This window comes from Plectropomus leopardus, chromosome 8 (assembly GCF_026936395.1).
Source record: "Plectropomus leopardus strain MGB_pleo_1.0 chromosome 8, ASM2693639v1, whole genome shotgun sequence".
Lineage (NCBI taxonomy): Eukaryota > Metazoa > Chordata > Actinopteri > Perciformes > Serranidae > Plectropomus > Plectropomus leopardus.
In genome coordinates this window covers 23,558,851-23,584,303 of record NC_142183.1, presented here as the reverse complement: position 1 = coordinate 23,584,303, position 25,453 = coordinate 23,558,851, and the positions used below count along the sequence as shown (strand labels likewise).

At 39.3% G+C, this 25,453-nt stretch overlaps 1 protein-coding gene across 2 annotated transcripts in view; it reads right to left on the bottom strand.

The window, feature by feature from the left end:
• frmpd3 (FERM and PDZ domain containing 3) overlaps nt 1-16,426 on the bottom strand; it is a 102,341-nt gene extending 85,915 nt beyond the window's left edge. For both annotated transcript variants that reach the window (XM_088081211.1, XM_088081212.1), the window contains exon 1: nt 15,912-16,426. The gene's annotated coding sequence lies outside the window, so the exon portion shown is untranslated. The remainder of the gene's footprint in view (nt 1-15,911) is intronic.
• Nucleotides 16,427-25,453: the final 9,027 nt, after the last annotated feature.

Sequence of the window (25,453 nt, the reverse complement as noted above, 5' to 3'; positions counted from 1 at the left end):
CAATGTCGTCAAAGCTTATGAAAAACTGCCAAAAATGAGCCAATGAGTTGCAGCAGGAGACCTTGGTGTTCCTCAGGCTACGTAGCGCAGTCTAGTTAAACAATGAGAAACAGTTATGGCTGCAAGTGATGGACACAGAAAACAAAAGTGCACTGGTAAAGTACATGTGGTTGAAGATGCCCTCACCAAGTGAACCGAGGAAGCAGCTGCACTGTATTTTGAAATACTTAATATGTTTTGGCAAATAGTGTAACTTTCTGTGTCAATACTTAATTTCCATGTAATACACATACAAATGCCAAGTAATCTACATGAAAGATTAAGAAAAAAAGAAAAGTAACTTAGAATATTTACCCACTAAAAGTAAAGAAATCGACCCGATCAGCGTAATCACTGTAAGAGTTTTCCATTTTCTTAACATTTGGCACTGGATTAAAGGTATTTGACCTCTAGTAGCACTATTGATCAGTGCGCCAGAAAAGGTTTGAAGAAACAATGTAAGGTGCTCAACACTTCGAGTTAGAAAGGGATCTCTTAATGGTCAGTGTGAATATGAGGAATGATTACCTGAAGCAAAAACTGTTAAACATTTATATGGGCACTTGAGACATTATGAACTTATCCTTTAGCAATATAGCTGTCAAAATATTCCCATAAAGAAATGAGGGGAAATTAATTTGAATTACATCTTTTTCAGTCCTTATAAATATAGAAGGACAGAAGTGGTTGCTGTAAGTTTGAGTAAAATACTCATGGGCCTATGTGAAATTAGATTTGAGGGAACTGCCTTGATTGTTCATTCATGCGGTATGTTCACATATTGGATGTTTTTTTTCTCTACACCCCTAAAGTATTACATTTCAAATCGGACAAGAACAGTGACTTTCATTGTTAATCAGTTTGTTCCATATCCACAGTAAATCCCTGTGACTCTATACAAATAATACTCTTGATATTAAGCTTCTCTTGCCACATTATTACTCTGCATTAATGTTGCATTGCACACAAAAATATGCTTGCTATACGCCATTCTGTTGCTTATGATCATATTGATTTTTCTGCAGCTTCTCACTCTGCTTTGCAACTTGCAGTACTAATCGCTACAATCAAACAAATAAGTGAGCAGTGCTTAATCTATTTATAGGACTCTAACTGTATCAGATTGTTTTATAAAGTACCTGAGGGAACCAACAGCGATCAGTATTGTATCCCATAACAATAAGTAGCAATTGTGTGTGATACATACATAGGATTGTCACAGAGTCATTAGATGAAATCAAAGTATTTTCTGAACAAATAAAATGAGTGTTATTATTTTATAGATACACAAAGTTAAGTTACTCTTTATGCAGTATAATACCTGAGGCCCCCTGGCATGAACGTGGGACTGTAAATAATCCTGTGCTCAAAGTTTTAAACGAAGAAATAAATGGAAAACTTAATCAGTCATTCATGCATGGTAGAGTGCTATTTACGTGAGGACATGTTCTGCATAATACCACATTTAGCGTGTCCAATTACATTAAATGTTCATATTGGGCTGCATCCTTCCCTCAGGGATGTAGGAACTTAGAGTTGGGAGGGGTGGCTGGTTATAAGCATTCAGTGAAGCCACTTCTCTATTTTCCTCAAAGAGTCTGGATCCATTAAAAATTTAAATTAGGCTTCTCTGAAGAGAATGAATGTACCCCCACACAATCAATTTGTATGTGTGTGCCTGTGGGTGCACGTGTATGTGCATGAGAAGGGTTGGAAAGAATCTGTCTTACAGTAATAACTCCTCGTGGGCTGCTCTCACTGTGCGCACTCATGCACTCACACACACGAACACGCAGCATGTGGTGTGCATGCTAACAGACCTGTGGGCTGAAAGCTACTACCCCCGAAACAGTCTGCAGATGAATATAAACCCTGTCTGTGCGGTTTTCAAAACAATTCAGTTACACAAGCAATCAGTCTGATTCAAACAGAATGTGACATAGTTGTGTTCATCTGCAAATCTGAGCTTTTTGTTGGAAGTCTTAGCCCATGTTTGTACGTAGATGTGTTGTGTTGACAGCAAAATCCAGCAGGGCTTTATGAAAGAAAGCATCTTTATCTGCAGGGGAATCACGCCGTCTGTCTTGACTATGATTGCAGAATATTGAATCCTCATTATCAGCTGCTCTGCACCTCCATGTTAACCATATGGATGTACAGTGGGTACATGTTGCAGAGTAGTCAGATAATAGTATTTGTAAAATTATTGCATTTTGTTTTTATTCCACAGCTGACATAGACAAATAGATATATATGGAAAGAAGGGGAATAACCTGATAAAATTACCTGCCAGAGTCAACCAGGGAACTTTGCAATGCATGATATATGTTTATGACTGCTGGGGTTACAGGATTTTTTCTAATCTGTTAACACCTGGGGAAACATTAAAGTCAATCAGTGTCATTTTGTTGACCCCCTGTAACTAAAAGTTTGAGTTTCACAAACTGTCTTAACTCTTTCTGTATGATAAATACTGATAATGTCTGATAATCTCTGTTAAATGTCACCGTCATGTAAGCACGAGGAAATAGCCCTCAGTAATGTACCTTTCAGTCTTTCCAGCCCAGATCAGATGGTTACCCAGTTACTATTCACTGCTGTGTTTGTGTGATTTGTGCTAGCATTATCTACTGTTGAAGGAGAGTCTGTCTTCTCATTCAAATTTGGCTAGGTGGTTGGTAACACACTTTTTTGTGACGTGAACAACTTAGAACACATAATATTTTAACTTAGCATAAACACATATGTGTGCTTGTACGTGTGAATACAATTTTTATAACCTAAAACCACAAAAACAAAATGAGACAGACAGTGTTCGGTTTGCCATGGTCATTTGACTACAAAATAAAATGGTGAATCATTTTAGTTATGGTGACAACGGTAAAGTGTGTTACATTCACTAGTTTGAAAATTTGTTTGACTTATTCTTACACATAATTTCTTAATTAAACAGCAAAACACAACCAAACACCAATCTTTCTTTCCTTTACTGCACTAACACTTAGTAAGTAAACATGATGTAAGTAAGCTTATGTGCCTTCTTAACTCACCATAAAACACACCTTAACCTAAACTCAACAGACACTAAGTAAAACTCATCAAATCGTCTCAGATAGTTTTGTTAGTTGTTTGGTTAGTTAGTCCACTATTTCAACAATCACCAGCTCTGGTTCGATTAATTTAAATCCTTAATTCACTGGGTTAGATGTAAAAAAATGTGCTGGCTCTACATGCTTTTGAATTATTCCTCAGTCTAACATGGCTCTCAGCAGCCAGCTGAGTCGTTGTCCGCAGCAAAAGTACATCATGTTTAAGTAAACACGAAATTAATGGCAACAAAATTAACAGGAGAATAACAGTAATGGTGATAATTTAAAAGTAACAAATTGCTCATTTGAAAAAGTAGCATGGCTACTTCCCTGCTCATCTTAGTGAACTTGCAACTTGCTGCCAGTTGGTTTGTTTAGGTGAAGTTTTCACAGTAGTTTGCCCACTTCAGCGGTTGCAGTGACAACATACTGCACATGGCTGCCGCTCTGACCATCCTGCTATTTGGGTGGTAATGTCTGTTCTCATGTTATTTCTATGCCCAATGAATGTTTCAAGTTTTAAGGGACTCTTATGAGTTGTTTTACATTAGAGACCTGGGCCTGGATTTGAGTACACTTGACCCCAAAATCCAGTTCATATGATTATTATAACCACAAGTATACCATACTCTGAATTGGTTCAAGTCTGCTTGAAAAGGTGGTCTTGTGCGCAGTTAATGTGTACTCGAGTATGGTCCCTTAGGAGATGGGAAAGCAACTATGCCATGCATTATACGTGCCACGGTCACAGCCATCATAAAAACATAACTACTGTCACTGGTTACGTAGCTTGTCCACATTTTTTTTTAAAATGCACTGAGGAAATCCAGAGAGTATATTTTAGTCAACACCTGGTGTGTTTGTCACTTCATGGACTTCCACAACTTGCAGTCAGCACGTAGAGCTGTAAAGGCATTTGTTAACACCTCCTGTTTCTTCCTTTGTAGCCGCACAGCACTGGGCTCTTTTGTCGCATGGAACAGAAACAAATGTGCCTAGTTGATTATGCAAGTGGTTGCTTCCTCTTCTTTGTGTGTACTGACGGATTGCAAAGCAACTAAGTGCATACTGCGACCCACTTTATATTAATGTTCTGACATAGGAATGACGTTATATACGTGAACGTGAGAGGGGAGGGGCGAGCAATTGTGCTCGGCACAGTAAGAAACAGTTGTGCTTAATATGAAAAAACTCTTGATTTTAGTGTGTTGCTCTCTTAAAACTGCAAATATATATATATATATATATATATATATATATATATATATATATATATATATATATATATATATAATATATGTAATATTATGCAGCAATTGGGATCATTTGTACAGTGTACACCTTTGCCAGTGGCAGCGCTGGTGCTGTGGTTAGGACCCAAACAGGAGTGAATCATTGACCTAATCTGTGTGTCTTTTTCTGAAGTAGCACTTTTAAATAACTGTGTTAAAGCAAAGACAATTTACACACCTTTTTTTGGGCAACAATGTTACAAACACAACCACACACACACACACACACACAACCACACACAACCACACACACACACACACACACACACACACCAGTAAACACTCACGATATGTCAAAGTGTTTCATTCTTTTTGCACCTTTGAAGTGAAGCCCCACATTATAAGGAAAGGTTTTATCTTTGGTTGGCACTGCTTCAGGGGGGAGCAGCACACACATCAAAGAACATCAGATCCCTTTCCAAATCTCCACAGAAAGACAATAGCAGACGAGTGAATCCTCAGCCTTATTTACTCCAACAAATCATCTGCACCAGGAGAGATTTCCTCAGTTTTCCCTCTCATTAGTTGCTTTCTTTTCAAACAACAGTGTTCTCTGACGGCAGAAGTAGTGCTCAGTTTACAGTGATCATCTTTGGTTTTATGTTTTATGTATTAAAGTTTAGAGTCAATATTTAGTCAGTAATGCACTAAAAATGCTGAAGGCACACATTTAAATGAACCCTGCTTGCCTCATTGTATGGCACTTACAATTGAATATAATTTAATTGTTTCAGTTCGCAAAAATGGAGACAATATTAAGTGAGCCAGGTACTGAATGAAGACGATTTTAATTATTTCACTCTGCAAATAATTACAGCGAAAGTAGAGTAAATCTAATTACTGTAGATGCTGTTACAATTTGTTTCATTTTAGACCACGTTTCATTAAAGTGGCAATGTCAAAGTGGGGACAGTTGAGTGAAACATGTAATCTTCACCAGCAAAACCAACACAGACCTTTATGTTAGCATTTTCTATTACATCTCCCACTTGTTGTTCAATCCAGGCTTTATGTTGTGTCTATTAATGCATCTCACAATGCTGTTTACGATCAGACAAAAAAAGATGGTTTCTGTATAATTAGCTCAATGGGGTTTTTAGTGTAAAACAATTACTGTAAAAAAATGTAGAAAACAATTGATCTCAAAGCACCAAATGTGCAGTATGGGTGCAGCATCATTGAATAGTACTTAAACCTTCCATTTATCAAGTGCAGTTCCGCAATATAATGCAAAATCATGTGCTAACTTCCTTATAGTTATTTAGAAAATGGATTTTGTTCCTTTAATTAATTTATTTTTCCATTTCCTCCTGTAGGCAGCCCACCTAAATACTGGTGGCTAATGTGGTACATTTTTTTCTATTTTTTTTATTATTATTATGTTTTGCTTCTTGACTTGACTGATTGCCAAGCACTTCTGTAGTAATCATGAAGGAAAATTTGCATCACTTTATAGAAAATGGGACTCTAATCACTTGTGCATGGCCAGGGGTAACTGTAAGCAGTATAGGTCCTCTATCAACTCAGTTACCAGAAAAATAAATGTTGGCATTGCACATTTCTGCAAACCACTGATTATTTTACATTTATATGATTCATTTGTAGATATTTTAATTATGTTGAGTTTTCAGTTTTATGTTGTGACAATGCTTTGGTTACTGTCACTTATGTACTATGACATATTTCCAAGTAAGATGAAATATTTGAGCAGTGTATAGTTGTAAGAAGGATTAAAATCAAATCCGTCACATTTGATTGGACCACTGAAAGTGAGAATGCTTCGGGATTTGTGTAATAACGGAGCTCCACAGTGAGACGCTATTGCCTGAATACATTGCTGAGCAGACTGTTGGTTTACACATTCCCCCCCGGTCATTAGATCAGGAGGAAAGATTAATAAGTAGGACCTCAGCCACATTGTTTTGGAAATGAAAACAAAGTGTTTTTTTTCTGATATCTAAACACACATTTCTTCCTATCTCTTATATTATAAATATATATGTGTGTTATCACCACAAACACATCTGGAAATGTCACGATGTGTTGTTGAAAAACATGGCTAGTCTTGTTGCTCATAGGCTGGTTGGCAGCCATCTTACCTTGGTGTCACACCGACATCGCCTCCTCCTCCTCCTGATGAGAAACTCAGTTCATGTAATCTGAACAAGGCCAATTTAGAATTGTTGATTTGTATGAAACGTACAAATAAAACATATCTGTGGTATACAGAAATGTACAATGCCAACATTATCTTCTGGCAACTGGGCTGCCTCTGTTCATAAATCTACTCAGAGCCTGCACCTTTCACTCTACAACAACACCATTATATTAACTTTGTTATTGGTGTAGAAGCATGATACCTTTCTCAATTGTTCTGCACTGAAATCAATGAAATGTTATCAGAGGATGAAATATAAGATTGAGCTGTTTGTTCTGTTTGTGCACAATATCAGATTTATCTGTGCAGAATTGGTTTGGGTTAGTGCATAAGCAATTGTTACTTCCAAAAAACTATCAGATAAAACTCCTTGGCTCGTCTTCCCGCTTGTTGCTGTTTATATAACAGATGCTGTATCTGTTTGATCTTCTCCGCACATATCTCTATCTTATGAACAACTCATAGAATTGCAGTCTAGAGCAACAAAACCAGACAGAAAATCTTCTGTTTTCTTCCAGACTTTCTAAAAAATTATTAAACGTGATGCCTTGTGAGTTGAGCAGCGGGGCCACTGAAGGCTGTGATGTAGAGAAAGCTGGAGGAGCTACACTCTCTGCTGATGTGGTGGTTCCACTTCACAGAGCTATATCTGGTTTAAGAGCGCAGCAATTCAGTTTCTGACAGCTTGTTAGCAAATGTCCCACATTCACTGGTGATCATTATTAGTGATTGTGTCCTTTCAGCTGCCACCTGTGAGATAATTAAAATATTTATCAGATGAGGCAGCTTAAATCTTGAAGCATGTCAGGCTACATTGTTGTTGTTTGTGTATGTTATGCACAACAGTGAAAAACTATTCATATTATTTTTTAAACCTCATCTCAAAATACTTGAAATGTTCTGTCAAAATCTACTTTCTAACACTTCTAGGGAGATTGTTTTCTCCTGTGCAGAGGGGAAAAAAAGGATCATCAATCATCTTCAACTCTGCATCCTTGTGTGCGTCTCTTTTCTTTTCTCCGTCTGTTTCTCCAACTTGCATCAGACTCGAGGAATATATTGCTTCTTTTTAATCTTGATCAGACTCCTTTTCATTTTCTGCATATTATCTGAGGACAGATGGTCCGCTCCTCTGTCCAAATTGCACTGGATATGTAATGGACATTGGATAATGAAGAAGATGTTGATGGCAACAAAGAAAGAGTTGGAAAAGGATTACAGTTTTTGTAGTTTAACTAGATAAGACCTTTGTTGTGCTGTTGCTTTTGGGTAAACACCTTGTGTCTCCAAAAATGTAATGTTTACATGAGCTAAGGAAGATTTATAAATGTATTTTGTGGATTTTATGTGTTGAATAGCCTTGATTTTTTTTCTCAATTAAACAAAATTAAAAAACAAAAATTACATAAAAATTCTAACATGACAACAGTTAAGTTAACAAACAAACAAGAAATCTTTTACAGCCGTCGCCAACGTGCCGAACTCAAGGCTTCAAATCAGTGGGTGAAGTCATAGTGACTACGTCCATTATTTTTATACAGTCTTTTAAAAGGGTGGAGGAAAAATAGATACAGCATGGTATTGTGATAATTTTTGTGGCAATATCTTATCAGTACCTGCATACCAAGTATTTATTTATTTTTTTAAAAAATTATTATTAATACATAAATAATTGATCTTGCAAATACAAATAAAACCTTTGGTAGTCTACTAGATTAATAAAAACTATTACTTTTTCAGTCCGTTTGATACATTTTGCTGCAATAAAATGACTGAAGTGGAAGCATAATCATACTAGATTAAACAGCTTTTGACAAAGTTTTTCTTTGGGGAAATACTAAAGTTGAAAAAAAGGTAAGAAATATCGCTTAATGGTATCACAATAACTTAGCATATCAAAAAATGTTTCAAATCCCAACTATATTGACTCCCTGTCGAAGGCCTGTGTGCCGAAATGCATAGGATTGGTTGTTAAGGTTCATCGTGACCATCGCAATAAAGGCATTTTAACATTTCTACAGAGTGCCTTGGAGTTTTCTTTCTGATTTTTAATCGTAGTATATCCCCACCCAAGGAGCACCTTGTAGAGAAGACTGACTATTGAGTCCAGGAAGTATTGTGATAATATTATATCATTGGGCCTCAGGTGATTCCCGCCCCCCATCGTGTGGTAAAAAAATGTGAGCCTTTAAGATAGGTATATATTTTTTAAGCTGCAAATATTGATATTGTTGTGTCATGTTTAAGAGCAATTTCAACATTGTGTGTGTATGTCATGTGAACGAGATCTCATGAAGACGACAAAAAGGAAGAACAACACAACAGGGCCAGAGAAGGAGAGAGGTGGGGGTTCAGGGTGATGGGGAGTGAAAGAGAGAGAGAGAGAGTAAGAGAAATCCATTAAATTCTTTTGAAATATTAAGTAAATATATCTATCTGTTTTCAAATACGTTTCCCATTCCTTTGGCGAAAGACCTGCTGTACTGAAAGATTTAGTTCATTCTGGATTTCCACACGTGTGGACATGGACTGTGGACTATGAGAGAGACTCCTGATAGCTCTTCAGTTTAGTCTACCTCACTGATCTCCTCATTCCTCCTGCAGCAGCACCATCTCTGCCCACCACTTCTTCGTCTGTGTACAGCTTCCCCTCCTGGCTATTTTTCTAAAACTGTCCTCACCTCCAAAATTGAGTTTTTGTTACGGCTCACAAATCTATAGCACATTTAAAATCCTTGTGTTTTTGTTGTTGACAAATGAAAATTGCTGAAAAGCAAACCTAATAGGATAATATTCTCAGAAGAAAGCGAGTTTGGGTGCTGGCTGAACCTGCAGAAAGCACTGCAGTCATCTGTTTTCTTCTTGGCTGCAGAAAGACTTGTACAGACATACACACTCAGGTAGACTAGATGGGAGTTTAGCGATGCCCAACTACGAAATGTTACGGATATTTTCCAGCAGCCTTTGGAGCACCACTGTGGCAGAAGAGAGAACATGGAACCACAGTTAATAATGTAATTAGCTTTTATGGCCCCTGGCTATGTTTGTACCCTGTGAAACAACAAAAAAGTCATCAACATGATCCTTGCGGTACAGATAGTGCTTTTATTTCGAGCATGTGTGTTTGTGTGGAAATATTTATGTGCAAATGTGCAAAGTTCTAATTATGTGTGTGTGAGAGAGGGGGAATGCAAATATTCTCCCCAAAGACTGCACACGTCTGCCTAATGCTACATAACCCTGAGAACATTTTCATTTGTGGCTGTTGTTCAGCTGTGGACATGAAGTCTCCGTTTTTGGCCTGAGAGCTTTTAGCATTGGAGAGAGATTTTGTTCCATGGCTGTTTATGTTAACCCAAAGAGACCCACGTGACCACCAGATATCTCAGCCGACATGCGGCTGAGATTTTTTGGAAGTGTGAGTAGTATCATCCATGCCATGCTAGCTTGTTTGGAAGATAGCTAAATGATTTGGCGACGGGAGAACTGGTGTTGCCATTTTTCAGAGAGTTCCCCTGACTTCTGACCTCAAACTATCTTAATGAAAATGGGTTCTGTGGGTACTGACGAGTATCCCCTTTACGTGCCCACTTTATAAAAATCCCATGCAGTCTGTGCCAAAAAGCATGCAGATTTTTGTGTGTAGTATAATTGTTTTATTCTCGCCTACACTAAAAATGTTGTATTTCAATATTTCTGCACTGAGGTCCCTAAACAGTCTTCGAATTGAATAAATTGGACGTGAGGCATGACTGGAAAGCTGATTCCCCCCCACCTACCCACCCCCGGCAGAAATGGGTCTACGGTGCTTTAGGGTTTTGGGCTCTGACAATAAAATACAACCTAGCAGCAGTTCACAAATGTGATAAAAGATAAAATTATTAATAACAGGCTACCTTCAATACTTTTAAGTTGAAAAATCCTTTCTCAAATTACTATAAACCACTGTGCATTGTTTTGGTGAAGCTGATGAGCCAACACACTCATGGACCAATGACTAAAACTGGACTTTATCATATTTTTTGTCTCACCAATACATGAACGCAAGATTAGAGTCCACAGCATTGCTAATGGCTGTATGATGCTGACCTTAGTCACAGCGTTGATTGGAGCTAAATGCGTATGTCATTATACTCACGTACTAATATTTAGCAGGTATAATGTTTACCACATTCTCCATCTTAGTTTAGCGTGTTAGTAATGCTAACATTAGTTTAATAGCATTAAGCACAAAATAAAGCTGAAGGTCATTGTAGTTTGCAGGTCATAAACCAAAATATTGGACAAAATTTAAATAAGACCTCATGGTGTTGCTACTAAGAAGCCAGAGATCAAGTAGTTCCTCACTAGAACATAAATATATGTACTCGTGTTCGTGACTATCTGTCTAGGAGCTGTTGTACTGACCTACTGACTGAATAACATGGCCATCTTGAGTAGCTGAAAAGTGTCAAATTATTGTGTCTGGAAATGATTCTGGTCCATTCTCTCCCGATCATCGAGGCAGAAAGCTGTTCCTAGCATGCACATATCATACAATCCAGTCTTCAAAGCGTGGTTTTATTTTTGCATTTGCTGCAAGTGTGTTCTTTTCCCCAGTTGATAGTTTGGGATCCTGGCCAAGTTAAGTAATGACTTCACACTGCATTGCTCTTCTGCGGAGCACTAGCGTGATTCTCAGATACGTGCTGGCACAAAAGACCAATTAATATGCATGTTGTTACTCAGATATTTATCGCCCCAGTAACACTGCCAGTTTATTACGGTGGTTGTTTTTTTGTTTTGTTTTTTTCTCATGAGCGTCTGAGGCCAGGGCTCCAGCTCGGTCAGATTGGTCCTTGGTTACAGCAGCAGAAACAGCTGGTTGTCAGGGGTGACCACGAGAGCGAGTGAGCGAGCAAGCACATTAGAGAGAAAGAGAGAGAAATTTGCTCTACAGTTTTCTGAGTGGCTACTCTTTCTGTTCATGGTATGTGCTGTCCTCTCTATCTATTCATCTAATGCCTGCTTTTTTCAGTCTGTTCTCTAGAAATACAAAAGGTTTCCATGGGAACAAAATAGAATTGTTGGATCTGTGTTAGGACTTGGCCCTCGGTTGTCAGAGTTTACTAAAAGTGATCCTCTCTGTTATCACCAGATTTCAGCAATATAGAAAAAAATAGTTTAATGTGACATGTAGCAGGTTTAGAGTCCACCTGTATGCTTCCGAAATTTGAAAAGGATTCCTTCAGATCATATTAAGTCCTATTAAAGGATACACCATTTTAAAATATTAGATTACCAAGGAGAATCATGGGTTGACTAAAGGGGCTACACTGGTTTAATACAGTATGACCTGAGATTTTAAAGGGAAAACTACAATGTTATAAACTGTATAGACCGACCCACCATGATGTCGCACTAAGCAGCAGTTACTTCTGGTAGACAACTGATAATTAAGATTAATTAGAGACATATGTGAATCCAGCAAACTCTAGGGCATAGATTTGCATATGGACGGTCCTTTCCTGTGACTGTCCCTACGAAACTCGTTTGGATTTTCCTCAAACAACAGTTCTGTGCACGAAAATACAGGTCAAATCGTGTCTTGTATTCAGTAAGAGACAGTGCATTTGATTTTTCGATATGGGATGATCACTAAGGCTATTATACCTGATCAGCAGAGTCTTCAGTTAGTTTTGGTATTTCACCTCTGATTACACCTTACTGCATTATATTCTATAATAGCCCATTTTTATATTTGAAATCATCGCCTACTGCCTGTGTGTCTTAATAAAGCCATTTCCACCACAAATTATTACATAAAACTTCACCAGAATGAAGGAAATTAAGTGTTTGATGCCTAAAAATTTATTGGGGAAGGACCCCAGATCCCCCAAATGTGTCCCTACCGATGTTGAATTGAAACCTACGCCCTTGGGCAGTCCTATTTATTCCTGTTTTCATTTTTGCTTTATATGTAGCGTTTGAAGAAATATATAGTAAACCCTGAGGATCAGCCTCTCTGACATTTCTGTTGTGTTTATTTTATGTACTGTGTTGCTTTGCGGGCGTCTTTGATATAAACTAATTATGTTGGCACATAAGCTAAACAATGTAGGCTACTGCTGTGGATGGGGACGCAACAAAATGTAATTTAGCCAAAAAAAAATAGAATTAGTTTAAGTGTACATTACATTTGAAATGTTTTCACTGCTTTACTGCTTTACACACCAACTGATGGAAGCAGCGAGTAGACCAGTAACTCCCTTGTTCTGCAAAGTAAAATGACTGTTTTTGTTAGCAGAGTCTGGTGACTCTGAGATAACGACTTCAGTTTTCTGTCGGAAAGGGCTGTCTGATTGCGAGGTAAAGCTGTGAAAATATTTTAAAAATAGCATACTCTAAACTGATACTGATTTTTTTTAGGTGGCTAAAAACTAACAGAAGCAGTGTAAGGTCAGTGCAAATGAATAGTTTTTACGTAAGAGGGATTTTCGACTGTACTATTGTAAGCAAGCATTGCCTTTCTGTTGTGTTTCTCTCATGGTTCATACATTTTATAGACTCACTGTGTATGTTGTCTTAGAAGGAAACATTATATATTATTTATAGAAGTATTGCCTCTGTAACCATAGTCTGTAGTTGCATGCCACTGATCTCCAGCAAAGATACGTGAAAGATACCATTACAGTGATTGACACGTTCCTTCATTATGATGATCATAGCCAGTGTTGTTTATCCTGATATGACTCCACGGGATGGACGTACTTGCATTTTACACTGCTGACAAGAATGAACAACACGTCCTACGCTCATTGTAATTACAGTAAACATGTGTCAGCCAATGCAACAATGGAAATCAATGGTAAAGAGGTATTAGCCACAGACTGTGGATGCACAGACGGTACTCTTTTGGGTCTTTATTAGTGTTTTAATTATTTTGTGAGATTTGCTGTTAAATATAAAAAAGGGAAAAAAAAAACCCTCATACTTAAACTCCATGTCGTGTTTTGGAGCTTTAAAACCCGGACATAAACCATTTAGCCAGACAAGATTGGAGATGGAGATCAGTGATTTAAAAATCAACTCCAGCAGGGGAAAGCAGTTGGTGCGAGCGTGTGCATTCATGCGTATCTCTGAGAGTGTTCACGTGCCTTGCAACAGAGCTATCCACTCGTTCTTAACTCCTGGCATTAAGTGTTAGGGAGACTGCAAAAATGCGTGTTGTTTCCCCTCATTTAAGTGCCCTCTATTGTAATTGGTGTGATCTGTAGGTTTTATCGAGTGCCAAGTCTGTTTTTATAATGTGCTTTTATGTGCCTCTGCAGAGTTGTGCCAACTCCCTCTCCTTACATGTGCATCAAACCTCATTACTCTGATACTGATTGGATTTTTAAAGCATATCCAGGCTTGGTATTTCTCTGTGGTAGCCCTCTGTTATTCAGAATATCTCAATGAGCCATATTATGTGGTATGTGTTTATATGCTTGGGCAAAGGCTGCACCACTAGTTGTATTAATTTGTTCTACCCTGCAACCTTGGGGCTGTTCTGCTTTCTCTAATGACTAAGCAGAAGTTGACAGTGAAGATAAAATAGCTGCTGCGTGTGAAAGCACAATGTACAGCAAGATCACAGGAATGATTTCAGGGCTGTAATGCACTTTTGACCATATTTAATACATTAACAGAACTTGGAATATCAGTAATTTTATGTAATTCCTGAAGAAAGCGTTGTCTAACTTTTTCCTCAAGTCATATAATGCCTGTGTGTATATTTACTGCAATAAAACAACACCCACAATCAACCTCCACATAGCATTTTCTGCAAAAGAACACCTAATCAACCTCAGACATCCACTCCATCAAACGCCAGCCTCACCAGCGTCGGGCTGAGTTGCATCTAGATAGATGTTGCAGAATGGCTTTTAAAATCAACCTCTAAATCAGCCACCATCCACTCTGAAACGCACCGTATAATGGAAAATATTGATGTTTTTTGGCATATGCTGAATGTATCGCCTCTAGAATAAATCATGGCATTGAAGAGAGTGCTCTCTCCTCGTCTGACTGCCGGCTCTACCTGTCTCATTCCCTCCATTTGCTCCTGTCCGGTGTCTCTATAACTTGCCCAGGCACATGATGAGATCAGAGAAGCCTAGTCATCTAAGTAATGGCTTTCCTTCTGCTGATTTCTCCTGGGTCCATGGCTGTGCGTTCGGTGATGTATGCTCCATGCAACGGCACTGGACAGCTCATCTCTCTCAGCCACAGGCACCTCTGAATAAGCACATCCACCCTGGGCCAATCTTTGAAATGCACTTTGGGGCTGCAGCTGCCCCCGTCATTGACATCCACAGAAGAAGAAAAGCACATAACCATTTTACGTCATGTAACAAGGCTTGAGAGTATTAGTGGAGGGTTGAGGGGATAAATCTTCTGTTGGCAAAGGTTGTAAAGTGACCTTTTCCCTTTTCTGCAGGGGCTGCCAAAGGAAAGTCTCAAGGCTGCAACAGCAACATTAGTAATATGGCTGTCAATGTTCCTTTTCATGAAGCGCTCATTGCTCTGACATGTGTTTCCTCAGTGTGCAACCACTCTAATTATGCAGCAAGTCACAGTTTTCCTCTCTGTCCCGAGGCTCTACCCCAACTTCCAACCTGCTTGTTTTGGTGTAGCATCACACTCATGTGCTCGCTGTGCTCTCCAGCTACAGTGAGCACCCCCTTTTTCAAACTCCTCTGTGGCATTTCTTCAACGTAAGCACCCTGACACACCGTGAAACACAGCCTTTAGAATTTAATTGAAAAACTGGCCAAATGTGGAGTGTGAGATGAATATATGAATTACAAATGAAGCACTGAAGACAAGCACTGCCAAATGGTCACCCCCCTAAAAATCAGCAGAAGCGCACAGGATATGGCACTCAAATAAATCATATGAAATCTCATGGACTTTCACCCTCTCTCGCCATCCGTCTCTTTTCTTTTTTTCCTCTCTTGTGCTACCTCCCTGTTGTTCCCTCTTCATTTCCCCCTGACATTCCCCAGACATCTGATGGATATTGGACCATGTCCTCCAGGAGACATATTCCATTATCATGCTGCCACAGTGCTCATCCACAGACCCATCTCCCTTCTAATCAATGACCATGCAGCACAGCAGCACAGCAGGCATGACCAAACAAGACAAGAAACAATTGTTAATTATCAAACCAATGAAAGGAACACAGATGAGAATCAAAGGAACAAAGTAATCTATATCTCAGACGACACATAGCTGATTCCCTCAGATCTGCGCAGATCGATACAGATGGAAATCCAGCTAAACAGCCCCAGCTGCGCTGAATCTTACCTGCGTGTCTCTGTGGTGGTCCTCCTCTCTGTGGCTGGGCTTGATGAAGACCCTCGGTCTACACAGCCATGCCCTCCTATATGGGCATGCATCTGTGGGGCAGATCAGAGGTCTGCCTCGTATCTGTCAGCCTGGAGAAGAGGAGGGATCAAGGATCAGAGAGTCCTCCCAGCCGGCAGCCCCGTCTAGCGCATCTCCTTGTGTCTCCCGCTCTCCCGGGTCATTCCAGCCAGCCCCTCAGCAACCGCAGAGCCAGGGAGCGAGCGTTCAGGGAGGGGGGAAATGGGAGGTGCTTAGAGGACTGAAGCGGACATGGAACGGCGAGCAGAGCACCTCCTCCTTCTACATGTCTGACTGCAGCCAGTGGACATGCTACAGCTGGAGCCACCGTCCACCTCTCGTTTTCTCCTTGTGTGTGTGTGTTAGTGCGTTTTTGTGTGTTTGCGCGTCCGTGCTGGATCCACTCTGTGTGCGGTGTGTGAATACGGAGTCTCCTTCCTAACTGTTAATGCTGCTGGCTCGGAGATGCTTAGGCAGTGTGAGAGAGAGAGGGAGAGAGAGCAGGAGAGAGAGAGAGGTGTGTGTGTGGTAGCGGGGGAGGGAGAATTGCAAAGGAGAGTATAGGAAAGGTTGTTTTCCCTGCTGCTCCATCTATCGGTATCAATTCAATCAGGGATGCACAGCCATGGCTGAGATAATGAGTCATTCCTACCTATGTGCATGCCTCTGTTTGTGTGACACACACAAACAGAGAGAAGCAAAGATAAAGATAAGCAGTGTGTGCATGTAACATACTCGTGCTTTGCATAACTTGCATGTGTGCTGTGTGCAAATGCATTTCTGTAAGTCATTTTAATGCTAATAAGCATTTTTTTAAATTGTTAACTGAGAACTTGATAGCCTGCATGCATGCACAGCTTAAATGAACACACAGCCAAACACACACACACACACACACAGAAGAGAGGAACACCTAAATAGCAGCAGAAGATCTCCTCAGGCTATCAGTATATCAACAGCCCTGAGAACCTACAACCTTAACAGGCTACCTGCCTCTCTGAATGCCCAGAGGAATGATATATCACACCTCGACACTGCAGAGGATCCTGAGGAGAGGAGAGGAGAGGAGAGGAGAGGAGAGGAGAGGAATAAATATGCTAGACCCTATGGTGAGACACTCCTCGAAAACACCCCAAAAGGCAGGTGGGCCATGTGATTAAATAGGGAAGCAGAATGGGTAAGGAGAGAAAATAAGAAAGACAAGAGGTGAAATGTGGAGGCTCAGTTTCACTGACAGTGCGCTCTGTTTTGTTCTCTGAGCATGCTGTCTGTTCTGCTTTGACTGCCTCAAGAATTAAAAAGAGGCAGAAAGGGATGAAATGGAGAAGAGTGAAGATCTGGAGATAGGAAAAAAGGCTTTTGAAATTGACAGAGAGGAGAAGAGCGAGAGACAGAAATGTATGCACTAAGACATTTTCACATCTGATAAAAAAGCAGGGACATTTACAAAGCACAGGAGGAGCATACCAAACAACCTCTTAATGTTGTCGTTTTTCTCCCTGTTTCTTTCTTATATAAGTCTTTCCTTGTCTTTGCATCCTCGTTTGTTATGTCTTTGTCTCCAGCAGAATCCTTTCCTCTGTGTCTGGCTTTGAACAAAGCAGGTCCTCGTACATGTTGAAACAGTTGAGAAAAACACTGGTTACCCCTGTCAACGTGACAGAAAAGGCTATCGACAATCTCCCAGTATTTCTGCAAACTGAAAATGTCTAGACAGACAGAGGAACATGTTTTAAGCAGTAGAAAGACACTCTCTTTGCAGAGTGTTCAGGCCTGCAGACAATCAAGCTTGAAGCATAAGGTGACTGGACTGACAGGATAGTCAAAGAGACTGTAATTCTGCTACATTTCACCTCACTCCAGGCTAACTCTGATTTCTTGATAATCAACATCATTCTCTGTTACAGAAACACCGATTCTCCCAGATATGAGCATGGCCAATTACACCCAAAAAGAGTGAATTTTGCACCTGCTACATCAAATTCAAATTATGGAAAGGATTTAAAACATGAAACGGAAGTTATGGATATGAAGAAACTGATTAACAGCAGTTTAAAATTCAGTCACAATGTGCACATTGTAATTCATCCCACACTAGAGCTTAGTGTAGACTGAATACAGACCCGAGCCTTCAGGGGAAACAGTTCTGCACTGACCTGGGGTCTGCTTTTGAAGCAATTGCTGACTCCCAGCTGTGTTAATCTAACTCTGTAATCTGCTGCTAAATCGAGCTTTAGGAGTGAGCCGAGGCAGTGACTGAGGCAATCTCATGGAGAAGGAATCAGCCTCGTGGAGTGTGTGTGTGGGTAATTATGCGTGAGGAAGACGGTTAGTACTGCGTTGGATGTTGGCAGAGGACTAACAGATGGTAATTTCCTCTCGCTCCTGCACTTCTGGCAGACCTCTGGATTACAAATGCACTGGTACCTACCTTCACAAGCATATTTCACCTGCTCTCACACATACAGATGTGTTACAGTGGTCACAGAGGCCTGGCTTTAATGCACATTTTGCGCTGATGTTACACTGCTGGAACTGGAAGATTCAGTAACATAAGCAGCATCACGCCTGATAGAGTGAGACTTTTTAAATTCTCGAAATTGCCTATTTTAAAGTGTTTATTTGAATTGTAAGTAGTAGCTTTATTAATGGTTAATGAAGCCATTCACTAATGCTCTGAAGATTAGTAGTCATTATCAACCGCTTTTGGGGTGCCAAGTTGTGAAAAATCCCCATTGGATTCTCACTTTCTAAAAGACACGTTTCCAATTAAAAATGGCAGTAAATTATTTTTATACACTGCCTAACTCAGTTATTAGTTAACAGTTCCATAGCTTAAGGGTTTCTCACTTTCTGTTAAACTACAAGCAAAATTAGCATGTCATCTGCTATTGTATTTGTTATCAAATAAATAATGAGGGATTCTTTGAATAATCCAAATCTGTGGATTATTTTGACCTGCATGCAGCAAACACAGCGTACACATTAACCTTACATAGGTGGAAGCAAATACAAAATGCAGATGCAAAGCAGCTAAATTAACTGAATAATTCTCATAAATAAGGAAGAGCTGACGAGTGCTAAGGCATTTTGCTGTTGCCTTTGCCAAGAACATTGAAGTAAGAGGTCTAGACTTAATCTGACACACTTTATTTTTCTTAAGCTACATGATCCGAATACTGGAGGTCCTGGTTAAAAGATGAAGTTTATTAGCTTTATTTTTTGTTATGTTTTGAATTAAAGTTTAACTTGGAGAACACTGACATTGATGTGACATGAGAAAATGTGTAGTTGGTATGGTTTGGAAGTGTTTGAACTACAGCAGGGGTAATCTACTAAAATTCAAAGAGGTCTAGATACTAATATTTCCTCCCAGCAAAGGTCCAAAGCTTATAATGTCTAAATTGTGTCTTATAGCTTACCCCTTTGTGTACCAAATAGAATCAGCAAAGTGCATTTCTATATCATTTCAATATTCAAAAATATGTATTGTCAGTTTTCAAAGTACAATGTTAACATACAGACTCATTAACCATGTATGACACTTGTATGGAAAACTAATAGCTGATAACTGATATTGTTACGAATACGAATATGAAAACCACAAATGTCAAAATTTGCCTTCAGTTTCACCTTAACATACATAAAAGGCATACCCTAAGAACATTAAAACATAAAATAAAAACGGCAGCAATACATTCCATGTAAAAGGTATAAAAATAGGTCTCAGTAATACATATGTGCAGATAAATATACAATAAAAATAAAATTAGCCCTAACACAATGAACATAAGACCTACATTTCAGATAAAAGAAACCAAGTAGAAAATTCTGAATAAAATAAATGTAAAAGTGCTTATTTGAACAGCTTCTTTTGTTTTTATTTTTTCTTTCTACGTATCCTTCTCAGTAGAGAAATGGACCTGTGACTGGCCTGCCAGCAGTTTTAATCTTGGCTTGGAGTTAGGTCCATTCTCATGCACATGTGTCGGTGCTCATCGATGAGCATGGAACAATATTTGGTTTTAATATTGTTCATAGTGGAGAAAGCTGACTCACAGCTCTAAGTCGATCCAAACATGGTTGTGGTGTTTAGTGCTGCTTTGGTTTGAGCAAAGAAAATATTCTCAGACACAGTCTGTAGTCAGAAAGAGGCAGGTCAGTTGATTCATGCTCTGTGTCGTCATCTCTTTCACATCTCTCTTACGTTGTTTTTCTCTGTACATAACTGTCTGCGCATGGTTAACAATCAATCTTATTGGCTCAGTGGAGTGAAGCTGTTGCCATATTAACTCAATTATCTGCAAGCCCGGTCTGTGGCCGCAACTGTCACAGGGAAAAAAATGCTCCGTGAAGATTATTTATTCTCATTAATTTTTCAGATATTTGTCAAGGGTCTGTCACTCGGTCCAGGTCCAGATTGTGGTCCCCCATTTGGTGATGCTAGAACTACAGAAACATTCAGTCCACTCGCAACTGTGCAGTGGTGTTACAGAATAGAGATTCTTCAATCACAAATGAGAGAGCACTAACTCAAGAACGGACAGGTTTAATTGTGAAAAGTTTAACAACCGTGAAAATTATGGGAGAGAGCACAGATATTGAAATGTTTTGTAAGTTGTATGAACAAGGAATATTTTATTTGAACAACAAGTACAAGATGAGCTTTATCACTCTGCACACTATCGATTGAATTTCCCTTCAATGCAATGACAGACAAATACCTTGGAATGAAACACACATCTGTGTTACAGGTCCGACAAAGCTCAACCCGTAATGTGATTCATCTGAGACAAATCAGGAAACACACTCAGTTATTTTTCCATCTAAAATGTGACACAGGCAAAAAAAGATTCACGGCCACACCAAACTCACATCGACCTCCAGCATTACAGCCACAGGACCTCAAAAAAACGGAAACACTCTATTTCAACCTGTTGGCATACCACACACTGAATGTGAGTTCTTTTTAAAGCGTGACTCAAACTGAAAGTACATTTCAGTGAAATTGCTAGAGGAGGGAGTGGCAGCATGACTGACTGTACTTTTATCCGCAGTGTTTTCAGCTTCACACGGAGAGAAAATGGCTTCCCTGTCAGAGAAGACTCCTCTGTCCTGTCTGCTGTGAAATCTTTGAGAATCCTGTCCTCCTGTCGTGTAGCCGGAGCTTCTGTAAAGACAGCCGGTGAAGGGAGAAACAAGCATGTGTGTGTCCACTCTGTAAGAGAAGATTCTCAAAGGACCACTAACCACTAACCTTTAACTTGGCATTAAAAAAATGTGTGTGAGGACTTCTCACAGAACAGAGATCAGAAAGCTTCAGAGATTCTCCACAGTCTGCACTCTGAGAGACTAAAACTCTTCTATCTGGAGCATCAGCAGCCAGTGTGTCACATGTGCAAAGATTCAATAACACACACTGACCACAGATTCAGACCCATCGATGAAGCTGCACAGGATCACAGAGAGGAGCTCCAGAGATCTCTGAGGCTCATACAGGACAAACTGCATCTTGTTAGGAAAGTTACATTTAAGTTCAATCAAACAGCAGAACACATTGAAGTCCAGGTTCGACACACAGAGAGGCGGATTAATGAACAGTTTACAAAGCTTCAGCGGTTTCTAGGAGGAAGAGTGGGCCAGGATGGCTGCCCTGAGGGAGGAAGTGGAGTAAAAGAGTCAGATGATGAAGGAAAAGATTGAGCCTTTGAGCAGAGAGATAGAAGCTCTTTCAGACACAGTCAGGGCCACAGAGGAGCAGCTGAGAGCTTGAAGATGTCTCGTTCCTGCAAAACTACAGGGCTGTGATAGAATGAGTCCAGCAGTGCCCCTTGCAGGATGACCCAAAGCTGCTCTCAAATGCTCTGATTGATATGGCCAAACATCTGGACAACCTGACCTTTAACATCTGCGACAAGATGAAGGAGATGGCCTCCTACACTCCTGTGATTCTGGACCCAAACACCGCTGGTTCGTACCTTGTCCTGTCCGAAGATCCGAACAGTGTGAGATGCGGGGAGAGACAGCAGCTTCCTGACAGCCCAGAGAAGATTGAGGATTACTTCTGTGTTTTGGGCTCTGAAGGCTTTTACTCAGGGACTCACAGCTACTCATGTGCTGGACACTGGGTGTGTTTGCAGAGTCAGTCCACAGGAAGGGACTCATGCAGTCGGGATTATGGAGAAAACGGTTTTTATAAAGGTGAATACTCAGCATGGTCACTACCGGCTCGACCCGTTTTTCTCCCTATTAATGAGAAGCTTGAGAAAGTCAGAGTGAATCTGGGCTGGGACAAAGGAGAGCTGTCATTCTCTGATGCAGAAGCTAACACACACATTAACACCTTCACACACACTTTCACTGACATGCTGTTTCCATTCATTAACGCTGTGGGTGAACTCCCACTACAGATAGCGCCAGTAAAGGTCTCTGTCACAGTGGTAGATAGATGAGATTAGTTAGACTTCAACTAACCACATCTATCTGCTCTGTTCCACTGTTACAGAGAAAAAAACACAACCTTTTTGTAGCTTTTTAAAATGTTTTTAGACATGTCAGATTACTTCAGGCCAAGATGCAGTTGTTGAAATGTATTGGCACTGAGGAAATAAAGGGTAAGATTGAGAGTAGGGTTGAGGGTCTAAAGATGTAAAAGGAAATGACTTAACAGCCCCTCCAGGATGTTGCGATCACATCAATTCATGCAAATTCAATCAATCCCTGTGAATTCTGCAACCCCATGCACTTTTGTCCCATCAGTGCAATTTATCTGCTAATCTGACCAGTCTCCCACACAACGTCACCAAACTCATTTACATGCAGATATATTTTGCAACAGAAATTGATGCTGAAGGTCATGCTAGGCACTTCCTTTTGGTTATACATGAAAGGAACATTTTGCACCATGTGAAAGATTGTAGTCATGCAAACAAATGTTATGATTCTAATGTTACTTTTCTATCAAACAACACACTTGGAGAACTGTTGAAACATGGTGACAATAGACAAGACAAATAACCATGAGAGAGGCTGCTGCATCCAGATCTGCAGCAAGTGCTAAAAGAATCAAAGCGAGTTAGGAAAAATATGCATTGTTAGTGGAAATGTCAGTGTAGTCACTTGGCGCAGTGTCGTTTTTATTCTCACTGGAACACGTTGTCCTTGATTTTTAGACAAAAAAAATAATCTTTTTTGCAAATCTTTAATTTTGTGAAAAAATAAAAGCCTATAAACATTGCAACATGCAGAACTTGTTAGGAAAATGTTCACCCAGGGTTTTTCTGCAGCTGTGACATCACCTGTTATACTGTAGGATGTATTCTGTTGTCCATCTCTGCGATGTCCGGTCAATTTTACCGCCTCCCATTTTAGTCATGGACCATTCTCCTTCTGGTCCTCCTTTATTTCTGTCATAGTACAACTGTGATGGCACGTTGTTGACAGCTGCAGTCATATTTTCAGGTGCACTACTCATCCTGCTAAATGTGTTTTATTTTAATCTGATAATTCCAACAGCAGGAAAAGGTTCCCACTCTTGAGTTTTCTTTATTATTATGATGAAATGGAGCACACTGATGGAGCACAACAGGTGGTCTTGTGTAGCAATTTGAGGGTGTTGATCATGCAAATATCTGCCTTTGTGATTCTCACAAAGGAGAATCACAAAGGCAGAGACCGATATTTAGGTACAATGAAAGAAAACAACAGTTTATTGAATAAGCATATAGAAACTTGGTGTTTAAAGGTCAAAATCAAATAAATTACACTGCCAGTTTTTGATAATCAATATATTCATACAAGGTAATAAGACAGGAAAATGGGAAAACAACTGAAATTGCAATAAAATTGTTCAGGGTATAATTTATTTTAAAACTATGATATAAAAACTACGTTTTTAATAATAGAGTTGAAATTAATGTTAATATAGTGTACATTATTGTTGCATAGGAGCAAGGCTGGGAGAAGAGTGCACCTTTACAGCTATAGCTATAATAAGTAACATGCATGTTTTTAAAATTACAGAGAAACACTGGGGAAGACAAAGGGAGTTTTGAATCCAATGTAACGATCACCATTGATGTTGGGGAAGAACCTGGAGTAGCTTTTATATCCTGACTTGTCATTGGATTAAAAGCAATTAAAGAGGCACACACATACGTCGTACTACTAACTACTAACTACTAACTACTAACTAACTTGGACAAAATACAGTATAGAAAGTGTGTGGTTCACTATTCATTAATAACGGATGGCATTTATTTATTAATTTTTTTATGTATCTACCAACTTTTATTGGAAAGCATGAATGAGGTAAGGCATGTTCACTGAATCACTGAAATCGAAATATATATATATATATATATATATATATATATATATATATATATATATATATATATATATATATATATATATATATATATAAAATTAGGAATGTTGGCTGTTATATATGCCATTAGGCCTGTTTATTCCAGTATACTTAAACAGTACAGTCTATCTCCATAATAAAGGCCTACTTATTCAGAAAACACGATATGTCTATCAATTTAAAACTGATTTGAAAGTGTAAACAATAAGTAGAAGATCTATTGCTCTAAACTGCAGTCAGAAGCCTCTGGTTAAAGTTTTATAACTCTCTCTGGCATACAGTATACTATAATGGCAGTTGGATGATAATGGAATTATGGAGGAACTATTTCTGTAGCCAGTACAGTTTTACTCCTTTCAGATGTATGCACAATGAAATTATGTTATATTTTACATAATATAATAGAGTTGTTTTTGATAAGTGCCACACTTAGTTTGGCAATATTTCATCATTCTTTCTCCTAAAAAAATCAGACATACAGGCTAAACCTGGTGCCCTGCATGTTCTTAAAAATGTGTTTTTCTTGTTAATGTCCCCTAAAATGTCTGATCTTAATTATACTGTCTTTGACCTGTGCAAAGTTTGTCACCAGAGAGGTGTTTTCACATTCCTCCACTAAAGGCGTCGATATTTGTGCACCGCCCCAAAATCTAAGATTCAAACATACAGCAGGAAAGCTACGTGAGGAATGTTACTGTTTCAAAAGCCAATAGCTGTCTAATATGGGAAATGCACAGTGTTGAAAGAACAAACTTTGACACGACGCTGGCAAAGAAACTGTAAACCTTCAGCACAGAGGGGACTTGTCAGTACAAAGAGCAGAGTTTACATTTTCAATGTCAGTGTGCAATTTTTGGATGTAAACCAGACTAATGTGTTACATAGCAGACGTATGCCTCGCAACCACTAACACTGTGTTAGTGGCTGCCAGTTACAAGCTAACAAACAATACAAACAAAAGACGCTAACTACGGCTAGCATTCTGATACATCTGCCTGTTGTTGATTTTGGTGCAAAAAAAAAAAAAAATCCACATCTGAGTCTGACTGAGGCACAGAAATGTATGGTTGAATCTCTTAATGTTCTCTCTAACACGAGCCATCTTTATGCAACT